At 45.1% G+C, this 6,748-nt stretch overlaps 1 long non-coding RNA gene across 3 annotated transcripts in view; it reads left to right on the top strand.

Moving 5' to 3' along the window:
* Window positions 1-384: 384 nt before the first annotated feature.
* LOC148139725 (uncharacterized) overlaps window positions 385-6,748 on the top strand; it is a 29,184-nt gene continuing 22,820 nt past the window's right edge. For all 3 annotated transcript variants that reach the window (XR_015753665.1, XR_015753664.1, XR_015753663.1), the window contains exons 1-4: window positions 385-437; window positions 1,073-1,179; window positions 4,134-4,216; window positions 5,942-6,033. This is a non-coding gene — a long non-coding RNA (uncharacterized LOC148139725). The remainder of the gene's footprint in view (window positions 438-1,072; window positions 1,180-4,133; window positions 4,217-5,941; window positions 6,034-6,748) is intronic.

Here is a 6,748-nt window from a genome sequence, read left to right as displayed (position 1 = left end):
GTGCTTAAGATCTCAGATGTTGTGTAAAGGAGTGAAAATGGGGTGTTTATGTACTGATTCAGAAGGCATTGATTCATCAATCACAGCTATACAGTCATGAGTAGGAAGGCAATCCCCTCCATGAATAAAGGAAATCTACTGCAGAGCTCACACAAAGGGAATTCTTACCCTCAGTAAACTCTCCCATCACATTACCCAACATATCAGCTCAAGCAGGACACACTGCGCATGTTCTCGCCAACAAAGGGACTCCGGGTGATTGATGTCAGCACCGGACCAATGAAAGGACGGTGGGCGGAGCTGGATGACCTAGCGGGATGTTGGTCCTCCAACCAAAGTGAATGTTGGGCGGAGCTAAACTAAACCATGTGATCACTCGCGCGCGGCGCAGAGTCGCTGTAATGAATGCTCGGGAAGTTATGGAAAGAAAGGATACGGTAAGGAAAGAAATAAACAGGGAAATGGGAGAAAAACTGTGTTGCCATGAGCGGAGAGGTTTTACAAACAAATTGTGCACGTCGGAAAACACATTTGAACGTCCCAGTCCCGTGTTTGCAGTAAATGGGGAATGGCCTCAGCGCGGCTGCAGGCCTGAGTGAGCGCCGCCATCTTTATTCGGGACAACGATTCACTGGACAAGTGTACCGCCGCCATCTTTGTAGGGGGCAAAGTGCAGCCAGGCGCATGTGCAGCCTTTCTCTGGTATAGAGTCATTGTGATCACAGCAGCCAATACTGCTCTGATTCACCTCTGGGCTCCCTCATGACCACTTTGTCAATATCTAGCTTCCTCAGTCTCGAACCATGGGTGTATTTTTGGTCTGTTTACTACTGTATTATTACTTTTATAGACCTTTGCAAATGAGTTTTTCGCTGCGGCCCAGCCCCTGACCATGTGCTGCTAGATTATCAGATTACTTTTTTCTTGAATATTTTTGACAGTCAAGAATTCTTTTTTCCAAAAAGCAAGTGTATTTTCCTTCCATTTCTGGCTGTCAAATTCTGCACCATTTTCATTCCCTGTAATCCATTTTGCACTCCATGAAACATCAACTGTGTTTCTCCTTCCACAGATACCAGTGATTAATGCCAAAGCCCTGTTGCTTGTGGAGAGGGTGATGTTTGACTTTCTTGTACAGCTGCAGTTTGTGTGGTGAAGGTGCTCCTACAATGAGGTTGGGTAAGAGACATTACAGATTATTCATTACAGCAACAGTGATGATTTGAAAATAATGTCAAATCAACAACAGTTTGTATTTTTATTATCATGCTTATAATTTCACAAAAATACTATTGAGAACTTTAGACATAAGGCCAGAGATGGAGATATTAGGTCAGGTGACCAAAAGTAGGTTTTGAGGGATGTCTTAAAGGTGGAAAACAGAGCTGTGAGATTTTGGTTGCGAATTTCAGACCATGCTGCTTCAGCAACTGTAGAAACAGCCACACAGATGAAGTAATGAATTAACAAATTGTTGGGAGTCTCAAAGAAAATGGGTTGTCGAGGTCTCAAAGTGTGTGTGGTGCAGGCAGCTAGGGATTATCACAGCCAGGAATTAAATCAAGTGTGAGAAATTTAAATTGAGGGATATTGGCCACATGCTGGCAGGTGAGACTAGATTGGGTTGGGATATCTGTTTGGCATGGATGGGTTGGACCGAAGGGTCTGTTTCCATGCTGTACATCTCTATGACTCTATGTTGTTGCTTATGAATAGGAGACTTTTGATGAATCAACAAGCAGATATTTAGATGTTCTTGAGATTACAGGGAGGTTGAATGTGGGAAGCTGGCCAGGGAGTGAGTTTGGATAATGAAGTCTAGAGATAGCTCATATACTTTCATCACATTGTGTTGAGACAAGGGTGAAATCAGCTCGAAATAGTGATCTTGGAGTGGGGCTGAGCTATCACCCTCACCTCACCTCTGGGATTCAGCTGGTTGTCAGTTTGTGAATCAGGCGGTGACACAATCGTGAGCTCATTGGCCCTGGTGGAGCCTAAAGTGAGTGTCGCTCAGCTGACTGTTGCAGAGCAGCTGCTGCTTGGTAGCCCTGGTGATGACATCTTCCATCACTTTACTGCTGATCGAGTGTAGACTGATGGAGGGAAATTGCCTGGGTTGGATTGTTCTGTGCTTTTGTGTTGAACATCCCTGGGCAATGTTCCACATTGTCGGTAGATGCCAGTGCTGGAGCGGTACGTGGCTCGGTGGGTGGCAAGTTCTGGAGCACAAGCCATCAGTATGATTGCCAGAATATTGGCAGGGCCAGTAGCCTTTACACTACTTAACCATTTCTTGATGTGATTCAAACTGAATCGAACTGGCTTAAAACTCACATCTGTGATGTTAGAAACCACTGGAGAAGGCTGAGATGGATCATCCCACTTTGCACTCTGGCTGCAGATTGCTGCAAATGCTGTCATCTTATCTGGTGCATGGGTATGTGAGGCCCCTCCATCAGTAAGGGTGGGGATTTCTGTGATGCTTCCCCCAGTGAGTTGTTTAATTGTCCATCACCGTTCACAACTGGATGTGGCAGAACTGCAGAGCTCCGATCTGTTCCATTGGATGTTGGATCACTTAGCTCTGTTGCTTGCTGCTGATGCTGTTTGATATGCAGGTAATTCTGTTTGATAGCTTCACCAGATTAGCACTTCATTTTTAGGTATGCCTGGTGCTGCTCTTGGCAAGCCCTCCTTTACTGTCCATTGTGATGGGTGAGAGCAGGATTTACAAACCCATGAGATTACAGATTGTGCTGGAGTACAGTTCTGCTGCTGTTGATGTCCCACAGTATCTTATAGATACCCTATTTGAGATTCTACATCTCTTTAGTCTTCTTCTTGACCTCTCCGCCTCCACCCTACTCCGACATATCACCTTCACCTTGACCTCTTTCCACCTATCACATTTCCAACGCCCCTCCTCCAAGTCACTCCTCCCTACCTTTTATCTTCTCCTGCTGAACACTCTCTGCTCATTCCTGAAGAAGGGCATGTGCCCGAATCGTCGAATCTTCTGTTCCCTAGATGCTGCCTGACCTGCTGTGCTGTTCCAGCAATAAAGTTTCATCTTTGAAGTCTGTCCCATTTAGAACGGTGATAGTGCCACTCAACACAGCGGAGGTTTTCTCAACTTTAAGGCAAGGCATTGTCTCCAAAAGGAACATGTGATGGTCGTTCTTACCGATAACTGTCATGGCCAGGCGTATCTGCAGCTTGTCAATTCATAACAATGAGATCAAGTATGTTTTTTTCCTTCTTGTTGGTTCCCTCACCACCCGCTGCAGACTCAGTTGAGCAGCTATGTCCTTTAGGACCTGGCCAGCTCAGTCAGTAATTCTGTTGCAGAGCCAGTCTCGATTGTGGACATTGAAATCCTGTACCCAGAGTATGTTTGACACCATTTTGTTGCCTCAGTGCTTCCTCCAAATGTTGTTCAACACGAAGGAGAACTGATCCATCAGCCAAGGGAGGACAGTACGTGGTAATCAGCAGGAGCCATGAGACTCCCAGGGCGAATCCTCCCTGTCTGTACACCACTGTGCCACCACCTCTGTCTGGTCTGTGCTGCCGGTGGGACAGGACATATCCAGAGATTTTAGGAGAAATTGAAGACTGCAGATGCTGGAGGTCAGAGTCGATAGTGTGGTGCTGGAAAAGCACACCAGATCAGACTGATGAAGGGCTGAGGCTCAAAACGTCGATTCTCCTGCTCCTCTGATGCTGCCTGACTGTTGTGCTTTTCCAACACCACACTCTCGATATCTAGGATGGTGAAAGTGGTGTCTGGTCATTGTCTGTAAGGGATGATTCCGTGAATATGACTATGTCAGGCTGCTTCTTGACTAGTCTGAGGTACAGCTCTCCACATTTTGGCATCAAAAACTAGATGTTAGTGAGGAGGACGTTGCACCATCGAGAGGGTTGATTCTGTGGTTGTAATTTCTGGTGCCTTGTTAGATGCCACATGGTCCATCCAGTTTCATTCCTGTGTTGAGACTTTACAGTGATTAGTACAGTGAGTAGCTGGATGGGCTGCTGTCAGGTTGGCAGGATTTTTTTTTACCATTGACAATGGTTTCGTGGAAATCAGGAGATTCCTAATTCCAGTTATTTTTTCGTGAATTCAGATTCCACCATCTGCCAAGATGGGATTCGAACCAGGACTTCAGTCGTTTGTTTTAATATTCTGGATAAAAGCTAAACACATCAGGTTTGTTCACTCATTTTAAATATCACTAACCCTGGTTTTGTTTCTTTGTAAAACACTGTCCATCATCCTGTCTCCTCTATCCTCCCCTCCAATAACATGAGTGAGGAGCACATGGAGTTTCTCTGTCACCATGACTGAGATAATCCGATCTGCTGCTTCCCTCCCTCCCACTAGCCCACCGAGCCAAACTGCCTCACGTGGTGTTCCTGGTTTTTGTCCTAAACCTACATCTTTCTCCAGTCTCTTGTTAAGCCTTATCAGAGCTCATCTTTACAATTTACCCAAAGCTTGCTAAACCACAGACTTTCCAACACTCTGTCTCCTCCTCCTCCTCACCGATTCACAGATATTGTTCCTTGTTCTGGCTGTCTGTCTTTTCTGGTTATGCCCTTCTCTCCCCTTCTTTGAAAAACTTCCTTTTGACCTCACGGTTTTTGGAAAATCCTGCTCCATTTCCACTCTCTCTTTCCTTTCTGAATTCCTTGCATTTGGTGTCCCTCCAGTATCTATCCTTGCTCTCTCCTGTATCTCACCTACATACTGCCAGGAGTTGACATTGTGAAAAAGCACCATGTTAGGTTTCACATGTACACTGACACTGTCCAGCTCTCCCTCCCCACCATCCCTCTCCATTGTTCCACTGTTACTCAGTTACCAAACTGCTTATCACATTCCCACTACTTGATTAGCTGCAGTTTCCTCCAATGAAACATTGTAACGGTTAAACCCATTGCCTTCAGTTGTTATTCCAAACTCCTTTCTCTTACTGCTGAGCCTCTCCCTCTCCCTGGTAACTTTCTGAGGCAGAAATACGTTCTTCACAATATTGCTGTTATATTTGACCCTAAGGTGACCTTCTGATCAGACATCTGCACAATCCCAAACACCAGGGAATTCCAATCTCTTAAACATTGTTTGTCTCCACCTCACCCCAGCTCCATTGCTACTGAAACCCCTTACCCGCCTCTGTGTCGCCTTAAACTTGACGAATCTGAAGCAGAACCCTTGATTCCGCGACTGACCCAGAATCTGGTTCCAGACTCCCTTTTCAGTATTAACACTCGGAAACATCCACTCAGTATTTATCCTGTCAAACCCCTTAAGAATCCCATCTGTCTCAATGAGATCACCTCTCTTTCTCCAAAATCCAGTGAGTAGAGTCCCAACCTGTTCAGCCTTTATTTAAAAGATAATCCCTCCAAACCAGGGATCATCCCAGTGAATCTTCCCTGCTGAAAAATATGTTGCTGGAAAAGCACAGCAGGTCAGGCAGCATCCAAGGAGCAGGAGAATCAATGTTTCGGGCATAAGCCCTTCTTCAGCTTATGCCCAAAACGTTGGTTCTCCTTCTGCTTGGATGCTGCCTGACCTGCTGCGCTTTTCCAGCAACACATTTTTCAGCTCTGATCTCCAGCATCTGCAGTCCGCACTTTCTACTGGTGAATCTTCCCTGAAATGCCTCCAATAAAGTGACACATTCCTTATCTAAAGGGACCAAAACTGCTCACATTACTCCAGATATGGTGGTCTCACCACCACTTCCTCACGTTACTCTCAGGTATATACTGCAAACTCTCATACTGAAAACCCTCTAAACAAAACATTCCATTCCCCTTCCTGATGACCTGTTGTAACTATGTACAGTAATCCTGCGCCAGGAGGAGGGGATGGTGTGGGTTTCTAACTTGAACTGAGAGTGACAGATTTTATAAACTTGTATTACAGGATATTACAGGTGGACATTCAGATGGTAATCTCAGTAAATGTTCTGCCAAACTCTGAATTACTCAGTACATCAGGACCTGGATATTCGCATTGTGAGTATTGTGTTCCAGATCAATCCCTTTTGCTGCTTAAAAATTCTCCTTTGAATCATCACATTCTCTCAAAAGGTCTCCCCAAACCATCATGTGTTATATAATCCTTTTATAATGATGTGATGAGTGTAAGGTTTATTATTCGAATGTGTAATTTTTGTACAAGGATGCCTCAGAGAGGGAGCAGAATATTCTTAAAGGGGAGAATAACCATTTTGAGGGGAGGCTGTTGTTTATTGGTATCAATGACATAGGTATAGAAGATTTCACATTGTTGGATCATTGGAATCTCTTGTGGGGTAGAATTGACCTTCATCAGAAGGTTGGATTGTACCTGCACTGAAAGGGAAGAGTTGCTAGTTCTATTCAGGAGGCATTAAACCAGTGAAGGAATGGAGGTAAACTCAAAAGAGTGAGGAAAGAGCCAAGTCTGCGGCTGGTACAGTTCAGTTGTCAAACGGTCAAGGCAGGCAAGGGCAAGGCACAGAATGAGGTAGGACTGAGCAGTTACACTGCATTTATTTCAATGCAGGAGGCCCGATAGGTCAGGCAGAGGAGCTCAGGGTATGGTTTTGAACATGGCACTGGGATATTACAGCAATTACAGAGGTATGACTTAGGAATGGTTAGGACCAGCAGCTTAATGTTCCAAGGTATAGATGCTATAGCAAGGATAGAAAGGGGGCAACAGAGCAGGGGGGTGAGATGGTTTTGA

Source organism: Chiloscyllium plagiosum, unplaced genomic scaffold (genome assembly GCF_037043375.1).
Source record: "Chiloscyllium plagiosum isolate Xiang-an unplaced genomic scaffold, Cpla_swu_hap1 HiC_scaffold_38, whole genome shotgun sequence".
NCBI lineage: Eukaryota > Metazoa > Chordata > Chondrichthyes > Orectolobiformes > Hemiscylliidae > Chiloscyllium > Chiloscyllium plagiosum.
The sequence above is the reverse complement of the archived record's forward strand: the minus strand, read 5'-3'. Positions and strand labels throughout refer to the sequence as shown.